Raw genomic sequence first — 19,792 nt, 5'->3', positions numbered from 1 at the left:
ATGTTTTAAACTTAGTAGGGCTAGCTTCTTTCTAAGGAGGTAGTAGTGCCCTGCAGGGATGCATGGTAGCCAGGAGCCTTACACCATTGTATCTTCTTCCACTATTGCCAGTGGAATTCCTGTCGAAATATATCACTCAGTACTGTTTTGTATGTGTCCCATGAGCCTCTGGATTTCTGTCTGAAGAACTAAGCTTGTCTTCTGCATGACTGGTCCATACACCAGGTGTGTGTGTGCAATCTTTGCCCCTCCCATCTGTGGTGGTTAATGATGTGTAGACATGGGGGTTAATCTGCTTTAAAGACAGAACTGAATTATGTTGTGCTGAAAGTTCCAAAGTGGGGAGTATAGAAGGAGGAGGGGACTGTGGACCAATGAGCAAATGCAGCCCATACCTGTTCTTAGGGCTGCCTACTCAGCCAGGAAGACCAACAAGGACAGTTCAATCACATACCCTTGAGAGAACCAGAGTGATCTGAGAGATTACAGACGGGTTCACGTCTATGAGTAAGCTTTAAGAAAAGGCTTAGTAAATTCTGGAGCCCCTGGAGGAGAGAATCCCCAAGGCTTGGCTTTCTCTGTTTCCTGTCTGCATGAGTCAAGCCCCCTCCATCCACCACTCACTCCCTGAAATGCCTTATCACAGGGTCCCAAAGAAGTAGGACCACATAACTCCGACAGGGATCCATCAAACTGTGAGCCAAAATAAGCTTCTCTCGTTTTAAGCTGATAAGTTTGGGTATTTTATTACAGTAACACGGGACTGACAGACGAGGGGCAGGGGGTGAGTGGGGGATTTGGATATAATCAAAGGATATTTTCAAACTTAGGGAAACATAATTACAAAGCTTGCTATGAAAACTCTCAGGCAGACTGTAGAGAACAGGAAGTCCCTTGAGGCCTCTCAAGGTTGACTGGGGCTGTGCAGAAGATATAAGCAAAGAGAGGTTACTGGGAATTGGGTGGGAAGCCTAAACCATCAGGGTCACCACACCAGGGAGCAACAGGCAGTCAGTTGCAGGCATGGGAGAACATTCAATGGTCTTTTCTCCATCAGGTATTCTCCTTTTGTAAAGACCACAGTGCTTAGCTTACTCAGTAGCTGCACACAGGGCCAGAGTTTGAATACGGCAAAAGCCTTGCCTAGAACTGAAGAGAAAGGGCAGGCATCTATTCTTGTACCATTTTTCAGGGTTGTGCCCACAACAGTTGACTTTGACTTTTGTATATCCACAGGGCCAGCCTGGTGACTCTACACAACCTGGTAATTCTGAATATTTAAAAGTTCTAATGCTTGCATGGAGAAAGTACAGAACCTTTTGGCTGGGACATTCAATTATTCAGGAAGGGCTATCTTGGGAAGGTCGGAACTGCAGGAGGCCCCACCTCTTTGCAGGGCATTGGGAGGTCAGCGTGCCACCGGATGATGTGTAGTGGGGACTAGTCAGTCTAACACGTCACCCACTCGGCTTCTTCCCAGATGCCTTGAGTTCTGGTATGCCGCCTCCACCCACACACAGCTCATAATTAAAGTTTGTCAACAGCCTCTTTCTTGTGACAGACTCAAAGTCTGATTCCATCTAGGGCTTGGTTTGGGGCACGTGCCTGTTGCAGACATCCTCTTCAGTTGCTATCAGGATCTGACGAGCCATTCCCTTGGACTTGAGATGATGGTAGCTTCTCTAAAGCTTACCACCTCTGCACATGTAAATGCAATACCCTGGGGTACAGCGGCCTTCCTCCTTCCTCTGTGCATTCAGTGTCAGGCTGCAGAGACATGCTTTATTCTTCCAAGAGTCCCGTGTGGGCAGCTGTCATGTGGCATCACTCCAGCTACCCACAGCTAGCACAGAACATCACAGCAAAGATGCTCCAGTCAGCACAAATAGGGAGTAGCTGGGGCTGTGCATGGGGCTCCTAAGAGAAACTCCTAAAGCCCGAGGTGTGGCTTGGTGTGCTCCTTCTCCCCTCCCCCTTTCCTCTCCCTCCCTCTCCCCTCCCCCTTCTCCTTCCTTCTCCCTCTCCTTCCCCTCTCCCTCTCCCCTCCCTTTCCCCTCCCTTTCCCCTCCCTCTTCCCCTCCCTTTCCCCTCCTCTTACCCCTCTCTTTCTTTCCCTCTCTGGTTCATCCTTTCACTTAATAAGCATCTATTCAGCTATAATCCAGGAATCTAAGAAGAATGATTATTCTCAAAGCGACTGCAGTTGTATGTCTGAAACAGCTGTATATATTCTTTCAAAACAGCATGAGAGTATTGTAGAAGTGTTTTTGTCTCTTTATAGACATCTACACAGGTATATGTGTGTACATGTATATGTGTATGTATGTGTACATGTGCATATGCACGCATATACATGTATATGTTTGTATGTATACACACATGTATATGTGTACATGTGTGCATATATATGTTTGTCTACATACATGTATGCATATATGTATATGATGTATATGTATGCATATATGTATATGTATGTTGGCTCTAGCTGTTTTTAAACTCAATGGCTCAAGTGAGTCTCCAGTCTCAGCTGCTCCAGTTGTTGGGATTACAAGTGTGCCTGTCTCTTGTCTGTATCTTCACTCATAAGACTACAATGGCTACAACCTATAGTATGCTCTGTATGCTCCATACCTGTTCCAGTTACCGTCGAGCCAGAACGGACTACTTCTCAGCAGAAGCAGGACAGAACAAGGTAAATGTCATGGCTTCCTCGGAAGGAAGGAGAACTTCCCCATGAACTCCTCCTCCTGTCAGATTCACAGTCAGGCAACACACTGTGTGTTCAGCATTCCCTTTCAGAGAAGTGGCCATATTCTCCGAACTAAAGCTCAGGGCCTCCCAGAGGTTCCCTCTGTCTGTAGTGCTGTCTGCTGCACTTGTCCTTACAGCTCCGTGCCTAAGAGAACACAGCTGTGTGCCTATGGCTACTTGACCAGATTTAGTCACAAGTGAAGACAACGAGAAGGTCAACTTCTCAAGAGCTGCATGGTGCAGAATTACCTATGACTGATGCTCCAGTGTGAGTCCCTGATGCATTTCTAAGTACACAAAGATCTCAGTACATGAACCACTGGATTAGTTTGAGCACATGGCTTTTCTCACCCCTTACCCATGACAGCATTTGCCAGGTGTGAGGTGCGTCATCTCCCAGGCTGGGGCAATCTGTCCATTGGAACAGATGTTGAAAAGTCCAGTACAACCTCCTGAAGTTCTGAACAAAAGCTCCCAGGCAGGATAGGGAATGAAGGGGTGCATGACGGAGCAGTCAAAGCAGAATGGAATTGTATGTTCACTGAACCCCAAAGATTTTCTACACAAGGCTAAGGGAAAGCAAAGTGTGAACATGCACCTCCTTGTAGCTTGATGTCAAGGCGATACATGATTGGACAGTAGAGAGCTGGGCAGGGACAAAGTTTTAGTCAGGCATAAGAGAAGGAGAAAGAGGGAGATTCAAGATGGAGGCAGCAGAGGAGGATGGTTCAGATCAAGGTGAACTAGATAGGTTTTTATCTTGTCTAGACAGGCAGTTTATATCTTTATTAATTTATTAATAAAGGCAGTGAATTTATTGTTTGGATGTTTGTGGATTGGGAATTTAACATATGAATCTGATTGATAAATTATTTATTATTGAGTCTTGATGTCACCAGGCTATGGAGGACAGTGTGGGAAAGCAATGGCTGAGAGGCAGCCGGAGCAGGGCCTGCAGACTGAGATGTGTGTGCAAGGCTTCATAACTAACTGCTTAGGGGACTGCATGATAGAGAAACAGACCAGGTGCCCAGCCCCACACTGGAGTGGCTCCTGAGGATGAGACCCTGCCCAGACCGGTAGCAGCAGATTCTATTTTATTTTTGCCACAGCTCCTCCTTTGCTCATTTTGTTGGTGGAAGGTTTTAAGAAAATGCAACTACGCTGCTCAGATGGAGAGAAACATTTTGTCCACCACTGCTAGTGATGGTGTGAACATTCTCCAGCAGGCGTTCTATCCATTTGTGCATGTCTTGTGGCATACGTATACATGCATATATGTAACCGTCTTACCATGCTCATACACTTTGAGTCAGCAAGTTTAGTTTTTTTTTGTTTAGTTTTTTTTTTTTTTGCTACAGAAACCATCAAATTAATTTATGAGATTTATGTTCAAGAATATACTTCTCAGCCATTAGTGTACTTAAAAAATACCAGTAGCCAACCAAGGGTCCTACGGTAGAAAGCCAGATACATAATGGAGTGAAGAATCGGAGAAGAAGAGTTCATGCATGAAAAGTGATTCTCTCAAAGAGTATTTGTTGCTGGGGGGAAGTAAAAGAATTTGGGACACTGAATCTAGATGGAGTCTTTCAGACTTTTTAAATGTTGATAATACAACTGAAGGAATGTTGTTTTAATAAAACCAACCCAGCAGAAATGTAGTTACAGAAGTTTTTCCCCTAGATCTTTTTCTCACCTTGTTGTTGCATCAGCAGACCCCTTCTCTCTGAGCTATATTTGAGTGCTCTGTGAAATGTGACTCACAGAGCCACACTGCATGACACTCACAACACCTGTTAACATACCTGGCACCACTAACTGTGCCAGCAAGACATGCCCAGTCTAGATAGGAACTCCTAATGCTCGTTAAAGTTGTCACATCATGACTTAGTCCATTTGTGGTGTCTGCCACACAAGACTGTAGCCATTTGGTAAAGCAAAGAGTGTTACTTAGCTCACACCTTTGAAGTCTGGAAGTTCAAGATAGGTGACCCTATTTGGTTGCCCTGAGTGAGGCTTTTCTGGCTGTATCACATAATGGAGGCCTTCCACACAGGAAGAGCATAAGAGAGGTCCCAGGATGAGAGGCTAACAAGAGAGTATGGAGGGCCAGGTTACCTCTTATATAGCAGCCTGATTATTTAAGGCCAGCCATGTTAGGGTCCCCTGGATTGCAGTTAATGTGACTATGAGTAGTAACTGAAGGCAGGCTTAGCCATTCAGTCACCTTCTAGCCCCTTCCATATCAGTGTTCAACCAAGAAAATGAAACCACTAACTAAAACCTCCAAGTCATTCTACTGAATTTTAGTACTAGGACCCCATCTCACCTTGCCCCAGAGACTGATAAGTTCCAAGGGCCAACATCTCCATTGTTGTTGGTTCAGCTTGTCTTCAGCATCTCGCCGATGCCCATCTTAGCTTGCTGCGTGGCATAATGCCTGCTGTATATTTTCCCAAAGCCGACTTTCTGCTTTAGGCAGAGTTGCCTTCAGTGATTCTGGAACGAGAGCTTTACCTTAATGCTGCATAATGCTGCTTCCTTCCTTCCTCGAGGATGTTCTCAGCTGACTACTTCACCTCTGAGGATTCCGTCCACCTCTGCCCCTATGCCCATTCCTCCTGGGGCTGCAATTCATGCTCCAAACATTTTTATGGGAAAAATAACTTCCAGAAGGGGTCAGAGATTAAAAAGGATCTCTTCACTGCCAAAGGCGCAAGATAGACAGGTGACACTATAAATTACCCCCTCTGGCCCAAAGCCTAGGGATTATTAGTTAGCTAATTCACACTTAATAGCCTAGAAGGCTCAGCTAATAGGATCATTATGAAGCACTGAATAGGTGCCCAGAACAGGTGGTAAGGCTGAGGGAACTGGCACCCAGCCTCGAACATCTATGAGGGCATTTTCTCTTCAAAGTGACATGTTCCGAGCCCATCTAACTTGTTTTGAAGACAGAATGCTTCCACCTGCCAAAGCAATGATTTGCAAACTGTGGAGGCTGCAGAGGGTGAGGACAACAGTGGGAGGCTGCTTTTCATTATTTATCAATATCTGAGTACGAACTGCAATTTTACAAGACACACCGGCTTACAAAAATGTTGCACAACTAAACACAATAGCGGATAGCCACGATGTCTGCCTTAGGATGTCTACCACCGACCCTTCAGAGGCAGGGATTTCTTGTGTCTACAGGTCATCTCCTTTCTCCTTGCAAGGGAAACAGAAGGAGGCAGAGGATATTCCACATATCATGGCTGGCGTTGTCTGATCCCCCGATTTAGATTTGAGATGTGAACTGATGCAGTTCCGAGGCTGTCCATGTGGGTGCTTTGGACAGGGACACTTCCTGTTGCCGGGCTTTCTGCTCAGGAGAAATGGAAGCCTCATGGTTGTGCTCAGCAACCAGTTGTGACCCTTCCACCGGTGGATAAAATGTACCCCCGCCTTTAGTTCTCTCTAAACTGCAGACTAGCAGGTTGGCAACGTCACTAGTATAATGTGATTTTCAGTTTCACGTCAGCACGTGGGAGACTGACTACTTTGGGCTGCATAGTCAGCCTCTGTACAGTGTAAGCTACCTTCAAGTAAACACCTCCTGACCTCCCAGGGGCCTGCGAAGATGCAGAAATCAAGTAGAAGGAACCTTAGCAACACATAGCCAGGCATCATCTCATTGGAATGAATGTCGCTTCTTCATTCATGTCAGGAAGGAAACCAGGTTTTTCTTACTGTCATTTGGTCAGGAGGCATTTGCTGGTAATAGGGCTACAGAATGATCTCTTATAGAAGCTGGTAATTAAGATCTAAATCTTACTTTTAATTGTGTGTGTGTGTTCTGTATACTTCTGCGGGAGGTTTTGGGGAATGCAGATGAGGTTTAGTAATGAAGACACAGAGACATCTGTATAGTATACGGCTATCGGCTTTTTGCTGGGACTATCAGCTATTACCCAACTTAACAGGACTTCCCGGCCTCTAGGTCCCTGCCATGTGTTTTTACCTCCTTGTTCCATTCCCCATTCCTATCCAATGGTCTGCTCTCCTGTCTCCTACTGCCTGGTCAAGCTCCCAGCCTCCCCCCCACCCCAGATTCTCTCTCAATTTCTCTCTGTGTGTTCTGTGTTTGCTTCTTTCTAGCTAGGTGTTAGGAAAATTAAACAGACATCCGTGCATATGACTTCATGTGGCCATTTTCTCTTCTGATCCACAAACTCAGCTCTCGCTCCTCCCCAGGGAGTGTAAGTGATGGTTTCAGAGTTAGTTATGTTCAGGACCCAGAAGAAAGATGATAGAGTTTTTTTAAGTGTATGCTAATCACATTCTTTCGCCTCGAGCTACTTTAAGAGGGCACTGCAGAGGGCTGCAGAGAGCATGCCATCTCTGGAAGCTGAATTCTCGAGACCCAAGGAATGCAAAAGTAACTTTCCATTAAAACGATGATGTAGTTGGCTCAATCTTGTGCTGCGAACCAACTGTTTGACTCTCTCAGCGCAGCCCAGATACCCGGGCTCTTGTGTTCTTTCCACAGAGGTGGCAAACATCCTGTGCCGTTCTTCTTCCCTGTGTATTTACTTAGCTTTCTTCTGTGTCCAGTTTGTTCTCAGCAAAACAATCCCGTGTTATTCCTGCTGATCATGTCTTAGACGCACACGTGTTTAATATATCTGCCAAGGAACAATTGCTTTGCTATTTCTTGCTTCTCAAGAAGTTGGAATAGCCCAAGCCCAAATCACCAGCCACAGATGGGAGACAAATACTGTCCCATCAGTAGGATTGTAATGTGGTAGAAATCCAGTTCTAGGGGATCTGACAAAAGATCAACAAAAGAACTGTGGTGGTTGCTGGGTACTGGGTGCTAAGTACTGGGTGCTGGGTGCTGGCTATAGCAGGATTATGAAATTGGAGGAAAAAAACATGACCCAGGTTACAACTGACTTTCTTCTATAATATATAAAAAAGTTACCCTCAGGTAAAAATTTAGAGTATGAAGAGACAACCTAGCAGTTAAAAGCACTTGCTGCCTTTACAGAAAACCTACCTGGGTTTAGTTCCCAGCACTCACATGACTGTTCACAATTATCTGAAACTCCAGTTCCAGGTGATCTGACAGAAGATCAGCAAAAGAACTGTGGTGGCTGCTGAGTGCTGGCTGCTGAGTACTGGGTGGTGTTTCTGACGGATGATTTAGTGCCCCTGACTTCTTCTGCTCATTCTTGCCTCTTGCCAGGCTAGACTTTCCCTTCAGCTTAGGGTAGTCATTCTGGGAACAGAAGAGAATGCACAAGAGAAATGTTTGCACAGGTAGTTCCTAAGTGCACCAGAAGAGCCACTCTGTAAGAAGAGCTGACCGAAAGCAAAACGTGCCTTTAAAATAATTTTGTGATCCATACATCCCCTCCAGAGTGCAAATGAAGTGGTTATTTCACAATTACTCTTTGACTGCAAGACTTTGTAGCCAAAAATATGTTAAGATTATTTAACTTTATGTCTTATTCCTATGGCATTGAACATTCTTTTAAAGACACGTATTTTAATGTCTACATAGTATATGTCAATTTATACCAGCAGTGATGTACTTTGTGACAGTTAATTTTCAATTATTATTGTTGTTTGTCAAATTTCCTGAGTGTGTTTTGATCTGAAGCTCTGATCACGGCATTTTGTCAGTTAAGGCATTGGAAAAACTGTGGTGGCTTCTTAAAGGAAAGATTTAGTTCATTTTCCTGCATGGCATTGAGAAGGGGAAATTCTGTTCCCTAGCACACTGGGGAGCCACGCCCCTTTGTATGTAAACCACGCCCCCTTTGAATTTGCCCATGCCCCTTTTGTATTGTGACACTGCCCCTTTTATATTGTGACTCCACCCCTTCATGTAGAAGTAGAAAAGGAGGGAGAAGGAACTGAGAAGGCACATTAACTACCTCAGCCTAGGGGATGTCCCATCAACTAGAGCGCATATTCCACTGCTGAGAACCAGCCTTGTGGCTTCAACTAAGCAGGAGATGGATTCTGGAACAAGTCTAGCCATGTGCAAAGGATGCAGGGACAATGGCTAGTGGTTAATAGCCAAATGCAGTGGCCAGCCTCACTCTGAGATCTTCAGAAAGGACTGGGTTACATTTCTGAAATCTGACAACACTATTTCTTACATTATACCCTCATTTGCTTAAAGCATACCCTTTCCTCAGCGGCCCTGATGTTTTCTCTTGTTCCGGTAAGGCAGGGAAACCTGCATTCCTGAGCATTGCTTTGCCTTAGCATCCCTGGACAGGAGAGAGTCTCACACCTTTAGATGCAGAGGGCAGGTGAGGCTCATGTTCAGGAAACTGGATCTACTATGAACTGGGAGAAACATGAGCTTCGGAACAGGAGAGTCTGCTCTTGCTGTTGACATTCCGAGAAAGTTCAGTGAGGAAAGACTAGATGAAGGGGAGTTTCCAGCAGCAGTCAGGAGCTGGCAGTGTTTAATTTGTGTGCTAATGTGGAAACTAGCTAGCAAAATGACCCGTAGGGAGAGATCAAAGAGAAGCTCTAAAGCATTCTGGATCCAGAGGGACCTTGGGAAACTGTCCTGTATCCCCTCCCACAAATACCAGGATGCATGACCTCCTTACCACCACAGACACACACTCCTTAGGCACAAACACACTTCAACACAGCCTTTTCAACAGCTTGGTAGATAGGCAGAAGAAAAATGAGGGTGTCAACTGTGCCCTTTGGCCATTGCATTTTGCTGGTATCTTTCTTCTGACCTGTGTTTTCTTCTCGTATTGAATGTGTGCTTGGTTTAGTTATAAACGACAAGGTCTCGTTAACAACCAGAAGACAAAGGGCTTTAAGAGTTATTTTATTCTTTAAGTACCATGAACACAAGATACAAAAATCAAGTGCTTTTTAAAGGTATAAATTTAGAGAGCTGCCTGTCCTCCACTCCAGACATAAGCATCTCTGCCTCTGGAGGGGGTCTCTCACTGCTCCTGGGTGGTCCCCGTGGACCATACCCACATCCTTTGATGTATGTGCAGCATACCTGTAATGTGCGCCTCTCTCCTGCTTTCACACACTATCAGCATCATTCCTGGTGTTCTGTATCCCGCTTTAACTGCTCAGCACTATGCCATGGGGACCGCTGACATGTCAGGCCCTATCCAGGGTGGCTTTTCTTCTTCAATAGCTGTGTGTTAGACCACACAGGGATCTAACTGTAGTATAAAACTCCTAGAAATGAAGTTACAAAGACCCAGGCACTCATCTTTTGTTATTGTTGACAGGCCAGCTGGGGGAAAGGTAGCAGGTAGGGAGTGCCTTCCGAGGGGGCTGGGCGGGGGAGACCTGTGGCCCATGCATGGCAGGCAGAGTTTCACTCAGGCCACACCTTTTTGTCTGTTACTTTTAGGCTAGGTGTAGTTGTAGGCAGCGAAAAGTATCTGAGTTTTCACTGTGAATTCAGTAGGGGTCAGCTGTTTACTAGTTATATTTGAGTTTTGGAAAAACACATTTTTCTTTTGCTCCTTTTCTTACTAGTTATCTTGTTGATTTATAAGAAATCTTCACATGTCTCATAAATTAGTCACCTGGTTCATTAACTGCCTTCTGATATGCTGGTTGCTCTGTTTCGCACTCACCACAGATTTTCTTCAGGGGAAATCGCACGACTGGGTGTTTCTCTTTATTGTGCCTGGATTTTGTTTCGTATTTACAAGAGTCTCCATTAAACATCCTGCTATAAAAATCTCTTCACATACTTTGTGTCTGTTCAATATTTTCCTTATCACACTTAATTTTTTTTTTCCGTTTTATGGATTCCCTTCCTTCCACTCCTCCCAGTTCCTCCCCACCTTCCCTCCTCTCCAGAGCCACTGTTTTTCTGTCTCACTATAAAACAAAGAGGTTTCTATGTGATAATATAATATAATATAATATAATATAATATAATATAATATAATATAAGCCTAACACATTGACATAAGACAAAGGGGTTGTGGCTGGGTTGGTGTTTCCATTTGTCCTTTGGCAGCATTCAGAGGACTTTCCTGGACTGAAGTTGGTAGTAGGTAGTGGGTTGAAGAGTCTATGTACACACCAGGTCGAGTTTTCTGTGTTCAGTAGGTTGTGTAAGGTGTTGCCTTCAGCAAGGGGTTTTGCTGTCAGTTTGGAGCTCTCATAGGACTCCTTTGGCCAACAATTCAATGAGGTGTTACCCAATGCTGGCACTGGAAGCTTTATTTGGTGACAGGAGACGTCCAGTTGGGGCTCTCTCTCCCCCACTGATTGATGATTTCAGTTAGATTGTCTACACACACACACACACACACACACACACACACACACACACACACGGAAGCTTCTACTGTATTATGCTTCCATATTGCCCCCCTAAATGGCCCTTCATTTTAGCTGTCTTTCTCCACAGTCTTTCCCTTGTTCTCCTCTCCCCAACCTTTTGATCTTTTCTTTCCAGTTCTCTCTATCCACCCACAACTACCTGTTCTAGTTCTCATCCCTAGGGATATCCCTCTGTCCCTCATCCTGACCCAAATCCCTTAACTCTATACCTAACCTCTGTGGTTCTATAGATTGTAGCTTGGTCATCATCGACTAAATAGCTAATATCCACATATAAGCGAATGCATACCATATTTGTCTTCATGGGTCGGAGTTACCTCAAACAGGATGATTTTTTTTTTTCTAGTTCCAACCATTCACCTGCCAATTCCATTCTAAAAGGGCTGAGTAATGTTTTCTTGTATAAATGTGCCTCGTTTCCTTTATCCACTCTTCATTGAGTGACACCTTGGTTGTTTCCAATTTATGGCTCCTATGAAGAGAGCAGCAGGGGATGTGGCTGAACAAGTGTCCCCACGATAAGATGAAGAAGCATCCTTTGAGTTTGTGTCCAGGAGTGGTGGAGCTGGGTGTAGAGGTAGATCAATTCCCAGCTTCCCGAGGAATGGACACACTGACTTCCATAGTGGCTGCATATTTCACCCCACCGGCAATGGATGAGTGTTTTGATTACTTCACCTGCTCGCCAGCATGAGCTGTCATTTACTTTTTTGATCTTAGCCATTCTGATTGGTAAAAGATGAGATCTCAAAGTAGTTTTTGGTTTGCATTTCCCTAATGACTAAGGATGTTGAACATTTCTTTAAGTGTTTCTCCTTCAGTCAGTTGAATTTCCTTTCTTGAGGATTCTCTTTTAGATATGTACTCCATTCTTTAATCAGATTGTTTCTTGATATCTAGTTTTTTGAGTTGGTTATATATTTTGGGCCTCTATCAGATATGTGAGTGATAAAAATCTCTTCCTATTCTATAGGTTACTGCTTTGCCCAAATGACAGTGTCCTTTGCTGTGCCCAAGAGTTTTAATTACATGAAGTCTTTGTTAATCTTAGTGTCTGTGCTAACAGTGTTCTGTTCAAAAAGTCTTTTCCCATGTCAATGAACTCAAGGCTATCTCCCCTTTCTCTTCTATCAGATTCAGTGTATCTAGTTTTGTATTTGAGGGTATTCCTTCTTTTTAGCTTCTTACTTTGAGTAATTGTACATCTCTTTCTACTTGATTGAACTTCTAATTTATTAATTTTAACGTCTGCATTTGACAAAGAATCATTTAATTTGTGAGCTAACTGTTCTGTTTTTAGTTTTCCAGTTTATTACTTCTGATTTTAATTCAATTAAATGTTGCTTCAGTTTACTTTAGGTACGTATAATTTATTCCTAATGTATTTGTAATATGTGCATGATTGATTTATTTCTATTGTTTCCTTATTACTAAAATAGCACTCGTTATATCCATGTATCCTTAGGAAATCATTTTTGAAGAACTGATTACCGCAAGCCTCATAGTTTCTATTAGGTGATGTAATGCTATCTTCATTGTCCACTCAACTGGATTTAGGATTGTTGAAGAGAATCCTATTGGGCCTCTTTCTAAGGGCATTTCAAGGGAGGTTTAATGGAAGAAGGAGTCTCATGAGTGACACCAGCTCTTAGGCTGGGGTCCAGAGTGAATGAAATGGGGAACAAAGGAGAGGAATGCTGAGCATCGACATCCGTATTGCTGCTTTTGGACTGGATGTGAGATGCCCAGCCACTCCCTGCATCCCTTTCCATCAGCTGCTCCATGCTCCCCTTGCCATGCCTTCCCTCTTTTGACTCAAAATCGGAGCTCAAACAAAACTTTACCTTATTATGTATTTGGCCACATTAGTAAGAAAAGAGAAACCCAACAGAAGTCAGGGTCATGTTTCACAGCTATTGATGCCGATCCAATGCATATCTGGTAATATCTATGCCGTGGTCCTGCTCTTATATGTCCAGTCACATGCTAATGAGATCAGAGGACGCATGTGGTGACCTGTCTAACTATATCTGTCATGGACGCTATGGATGTCCTACAGTTGTGGATACTATGATTCAAAGAAGTTAGACGTTTGCTCTGGAAACAAAGGGATGCTGGGGCTAGGAATCAACACTTAGAGCACTGACTCCTTATCCAGCTAATTGAAAAATAAAGCACCCTAGTGAGGCTTGGTGGTATAAGCCTTTAATCCCAGTACTCAGAGGTAGAAGAAGGCAAATCTCTGTGAAATGAAAGCCAGCTTGGTCTACAAAACAAGTTCCACACCAGCCAGGGCTACACAGTAAGACCTTGCCTAAAAAACAGACAAAACAGAAGAAAATCACCCAAACAACAGCAACAAGAAGAAAAATACATAATACATTGCCCATTGGTCATATCTTTCTTTCAGCCTGCTGTGAATGCGGAATTTATGTTCATCTGACAATATAGACATTCTCTCTATAAGTGTCTATCAAGCTTCTTCTTCTACTAGGGTTCTATTTCCCCATAGTTTTCCAGTGGAAGAGGTACTCACCAGGCAGGTCTGCTTATGTGGCTGGAGGACACGTGGCAAGCTTATGACAGAGCATTTCAGAACTTAGGAGGAGGACATTTGAGAAACATGGGGCTCCCTTGTCCCCAGGGTTGTTGACCACTGACCCAAGAGGATGAAGGGAGCAGAGTCAACAAACAGGGTTTCAGATAGCCAGTAAGCACAAATGGAAATTGCTATTCTGGGATCCGCTTTGAGGAGACAGATCAAGTTTAATCGGGGGTGAATCTGGGTAATATAGTTTCAGGGAAGGAGGTAGGAATATCCTGGAGAGGCAAGGATCATTGGCTGAAGGCTAAGGTACTGAGATGTCTCATTAGCATGGGGAGGCCTTGCAGGAATCTCAGGTGCTTGTTGAGTGCTTGCTGATGGGGTTCTTATTGGATGAAAGGAAGTTGAACCTGTCATTCATCTAACCAACACTAAATGACATCCTGCAGGTAGAGGGTTTGGGGGTTTTGAGCTCCCCAGAGAAGGCCAGAGAAGGAGAAGCCCTGTCGGTGAAGAGTATCCCCTGTTCTGTGCCAAGGTCAGAAGGCTATTTGGGCAATGGTGGACTTGACCTTAATTAGCTGGGTTTCTCCACATAGAAACACACAGAGATAGAAGGTTGGGGGTTACTTCAAGGATTGAAGATGCAGAGGAGGCTTGAAATGCAGACAGCTCGGAGGCAGGGGCGGAGAACAAGCAGTGCAGCTCCTCACTTACTGAGATGTGCAGACTATTGGGGGGCTGTTTATTATGATTTATGCTAACATCCTAATATGCAAAATTAATCAACTTAAGGCAACAACATGGAGAGGGGGAGAGGCAAAGTGAAAGGAAAAGAGAGGAAGGCTGTTTGCAGAAGCAGGATTAATTAGGTCGCAAAGAGGAGATGCTAGGATGTCATCCCACCCGTTCTATTTCTTCATCTGTATGGAGAATTAGCTTCAAACTATTCAAATCGCATCAAGACTCCAGCTATACTCTGCCATCTGATAATGGTGCTGAGATGATTAAAGGTTAGATAATGTCACGGTGGTAAGAATCTCCTATATTCTAAAAGAGGAGCGTCCCTTTATGAAGAGACATCAAGAGTTTGCTATCCACTGTGTGAGATCACAGAGAGAAGACAGGCTAAGTGCAGAGATCTCCACAGAATCTGACTGGGCAGACCCAGAACCTCTCATCTCAAGAACTGTTAGAAGATAATTTTACTCTGTGTAACCCACCTGGTAGCTGTTCCATCTGATTAATGCATGTCCATTTATTTCAACAGACTTTCCCTCAAACCACAACTACTCAGTAATCCCTCATTCACAGCACCAGTGACTTGGGTAGGTGAAGAGGAGGCAATGAGTTGAAGGGACACACCCAAAGCAACTCACATCGAATCACCAGCATACACCCCATTGTAACCTTAATTTTTTTCAAATCCTGTTTTTAATAATGGTTCTTAAACACTTTAGCTTCCCTAGTAGCTCACCACCCACAAGAGGTACCGGAAAAGAAAGGATCCAGGAGAAGTGGACCTGTTCAGAAAGGTTCTTTGGAGCAACGCCCATCTGTGTTGCCTGGAAATCAGCAGGTCAGAAGGCAGCGGCAGCTCGATCCACTTGCAAACGCTTCACCGGCAGTGCAGTTTAATTGAGTTGGGTTAGCAACAGCAGTGACACGACCTAGCAGAGAGAGGCAGGCCTCAGCCTCAGTCAGCGGGAGGGACCTGGAGAGACATCAGGAGAAGTTCTCTGCTGTGCCTCTCTCAGGGAAGCAAAGATCAGCGAAGGTGAGAGCCCAGCAAGCATTGCACAGCTGGCTGTACCAGCAAGCCAAGCCCTGTCTCTGCCGAGTCCTGTTTATACCCTTTAAGCATCACGAGTAACCGATGTGCCCTGCAGCAGCACGGGTCTTAGCTCAGCATGTGCATCTAATCATCCCAAGTCCATGGAGTACGGACAAATGGAGCTTACCTACACAATGTGAGGCAGACCGATACATGCACATTGTTATCAAAGAATCCTCCATCAAAGGATTTTTTCACCTGTCTTTTCTCAAGTTTGCTATAGCAGAACATCCTCTCTCCTGTGTCTGCTTCAGTGAAACGTTCCATCACAAGTCTGCCTACACCTTTCACCCTTATCCACTTTAGGGAAACACTCCTTCACATGTTTGCCCTAGCAAAACATCCAACACGGCTGACTCTCCAAAGAATTTGTAAGTTTCCACTCTACACTCTTATCTGGGGGTAGGGGGAGATTCCACATATTTAGGGGATCTTTGAAAATCTGAAGACATCTGAGGAGATAAATCAGAAAAACTTGATAGTACCTTGGTTTATGATTCCATATATGAATGTAAACTTACAAAGAAGGAGGAGACCAAGGCCTACCTTGCCACACTAGCCTGAAAACCAGAGTTCAAATCTCCAGGGCCTGTGCAAAAAGCTGGGAATGGTCACACAAAAACGGCAACCCTAATGCTTTGGGAAACAGACAAAGGAGGTTGTCCAGATTTCAGAATTGCCAGACAGGTTCAGGATCAGTGAGAGACTCTGACTCAAAGGAATGAGGGGGACAGTGACTATAAGATACCTGGTGGCTTTCTCTGGACTTCATGTCTATACTTTGGTACTTCTACACATATGTGTGTGCATATATCACACATACACATGTGCATATTCCACACACATGCACATAAGCACATATATGTGCATATGCTACAGAGGGAGAGAGGATGGGGGGGGAGTAAGGGAGAGAGAGTGATGTTAGGTATAAATCCCTAATCTTTTGGATGTTAAGAAAGAACATTCTTCTTTAAAGACTCCATCCCAGAAAGAAAAGTTTTTGCTAAATGGGCCAAAGGCTTAAACACAATATAATCCACCCATTTATCCATCCATCTGTCCATCCATCTGTCCATGCTTTCATCCTTCAACAAATATTTATGATGCCTTAGTAGCAAGTTCTGGGCCCTGAACTTTGGCCAGGTCTCAACTTACATCTTTGCTACCACATAAACAGTGAAACTTCTATTGATACTCTTCATTTTAGAGTTCTGCACAGGGCAGTACCTTTACTAAAAATTTGATTATGATCTGCCCTGTCTGAGATCCTTCAATGTTAAGGTGAGAATCCAGCATTGTTTTCTATGCCTAGTTTCCAGAAAACCGTAATGTGGCTTTATAATTTAACCATCATAAATAATTTCACAGTGGAGAATCTCAGCTGTACAACTGATTATAAAATTTACTAAACATCCCCATGTGGATCTAAAACATTTGAATGTACTCCTCAAAAGGCAGGAAGACCACATTTCTTTCCACAAAGGCTCCTCTTATTGGAGCCGAAGAGAACAATCACAAACCTGCCACACGATCACAGCTGCCTGGAAAACGGAAGAGCCACTGGAGACGGACTGCCGTTGGCAGCAGTGACATCGCTGTGACCCAGTTCTTCTTGGTCTCTTGGGCTATGGGGACTGTCTTAAGGAGTTTGTCACAGGTTTCTCTGGAAGCCTGAAACTGCCTTCTCCTCTAGAAGGCAGAACTGCGTTCTCGCCGGGCGCCATCACTCAGGGGTTCTGTAAATCTGCTCTTAGGAAGCTTTGAGCTGAAATGTTGGCAGCACCGGTCTTTCCTTCCCCCTCGTGCACCCCTCTTGATCTCTTAACCCCCTCAGACATCCATACTGCACGATTACAAACAGGCCTGATGCTAATGAATTTCAGCACTGTGGAGTCATTTGCTGGGGTTACCTGAGAAGAATATCCCAAGCCAACTCCTGAGAAAAATCAATAAAATGCTCAATAAAACCATTACGCTATGCCTTTATGTCACTCGGCCCTCATAAACACCTTTTAGCTTCAATCTTTAAAAATCCACCTACGCCCCTAGTGCCCCCCCCCCATAAGGAAGTGGAATTTTATTTCCTCCTGTTAGAGTTTCATGGTTCTTTTCCTGTCAGTAGCTTCCTCATTAGCATAGACTGACTTGTAAGCAAAAGAAGAGACTTTGAGGAGCATTGGCCATGAATGTCTGATATTAAAAATTGAATAGGGCAGCGGGAGCCATAAAGAAGAGAAGGGGGGAGAGATGGATGTGAAAGATGTGAAAGGATGGAAGGGGAGCCAGGAGAAATAAACAAGGAGATTTAGAGGGAAGAGATGCAGACGCCAGGCCTAAAGGAAGACAGTCTTTTTTACCCATCCAACCTCAGTAAAGGCCCGTTTCCCACACTTTCCCACAATTCCCACAGAAGCCTTTTCATAGCTGCAAGAGAATACTAGGCTTTCGCCCTGTTGTCTGTGGGAGCTAGTGGCTTCTGGTCAGTCTTTGCTCCTCACATGTATGAAGTGTCCTGGTTGATGATAAACTCTCTTCTCTCTTATGAACCAGTGAATGGAGATGTTACTCATTGGTAAGGTTTCTAACAGAAGCCCCTTACTGAGGAGCAGAAGGCCTGACTTGTGGGGAGAATGGCCAAGGAACATCTAAGGGACAGTTAGTTGCATTAGCTCCCTCTGGGAGCTCAGAACCCTTGGCATCACAGGAAGCTCAGAGTTCTGGCTTCACTGGGGAAAATCAAGAGAAACTAGAGTTCTGGGAACTACATAGATCTCACACTTGTCTTCTGAAGGTGAGCCCAGAAAAAGCAGCCTAAGAGCTGAGGCACTATACTCAGACAGAGCTAAGTTCGGAGGAAGCGAGTCTTTTATTCCTTAAGGGTAAAGTAAATGCAATATTTAAATAACCATGGTTCATGGTTTGTGTGCTTTGGGGCTCTGTTTTCAATTCCCTTCCTGCTCATGTAATAAATGCTCTGATGAGAGGAACTTAAGTGTGTCAGGAGTGGGGGAGGACTTATCCTGGCCACTGTTTGAGGGTACAGTCCACTATGGTGGGGACGAAAGCCAAGGCAGAGGGAGATGGAGCATCGGGGTCATAGTGCATCCGCCACCAGGAAGCAGAGGAAGATGCCTGCTTGCCCGTCAGGTGGTCAGTTTCTGTCTGTTTCATCCACCTTCAGATCCCCTGCCCCGAGAATGGTCCCACTCACAATTAAGGTAAGTCTTCTCAGATCAATTAATATAATCAAGATAATCCCTCCCAGATGTTCCCAGAGCTTAACCTTAATCTAGGTAATCTCTTACAGGTGTACCTTGAGAGCCATCTCTCCTGTAATTCTAAATCCTATCACATTGACAAGTAACAGGAGCCGTTATAAGCTCAGGCCAACTTAAAAGAGTGTTTACATTCTTTAGCCTTTTGGGATGAGTAGAGGAGGAGAGATGACCAGAGAGGGTGGTGAAGGAGCTTGAGTGACGAATCACAGCACTATGTGGGTACGGCAGTGCCATGAAGAAGCTTAGTGTGCTTGCCAAAGAAGGAAAAGAAAGGGATTACTGAGGTCTCTTCCCTTCCACAAACGGATGTTGTCTGTTGTAGAGAAGCCTAGGATGATTATTCTAGATCTGACTTCTCTGGGTACTGGATGATGTCTCAAGAGAAGGTACTTAAGCTTTTAACTTTCTTTTCTTTAACATCACTATATTGTCACCTGCTTCTTACGAAAGAAGGAGAAAGTGAAGGGGGAGGAGGAAGAGGAGGAGGAGGAAGAGAATGAGGAAGAGGAGGAGGAAGAGGAGGAGGAGGAAGAGGAGGAGGAAGAGGAGGAGGAGGAAGAGAATGAGGAAGAGGAGGAGGAAGAGGAGGAGGAGGAAGAGGAGGAGGAAGAGGAGGAGGAGGAAGAGGAGGAGGAAGAGGAGGAGGAAGAGGAGGAGGAGGAAGAGGAGGAGGAAGAGGAGGAGGAGGAAGAGGAGGAGGAAGAGGAGGAGGAAGAGGAGGAGGAGGAAGAGGAGGAGGAAGAGGAGGAGGAAGAGGAGGAGGAAGAGGAGGAGGAGGAAGAGGAGGAGGAAGAGGAGGAGGAGGAAGAGGAGGAGGAAGAGGAGGAGGAAGAGGAGGAGGAAGAGGAGGAGGAGGAAGAGGAGGAGGAAGAGGAGGAGGAAGAGGAGGAGGAAGAGGAGGAGGAGGAAGAGGAGGAGGAAGAGGAGGAGGAAGAGGAGGAGGAGGAAGAGGAGGAGGAAGAGGAGGAGGAGGAAGAGGAGGAGGAAGAGGAGGAGGAAGAGGAGGAGGAAGAGGAGGAGGAGGAAGAGGAG

The sequence above is a fragment of the Micromys minutus genome (genome assembly GCF_963924665.1).
Source record: "Micromys minutus genome assembly, chromosome: 14".
Taxonomy (NCBI): Eukaryota; Metazoa; Chordata; class Mammalia; order Rodentia; family Muridae; genus Micromys; species Micromys minutus.
This window is presented reverse-complemented; position numbering follows the sequence as displayed.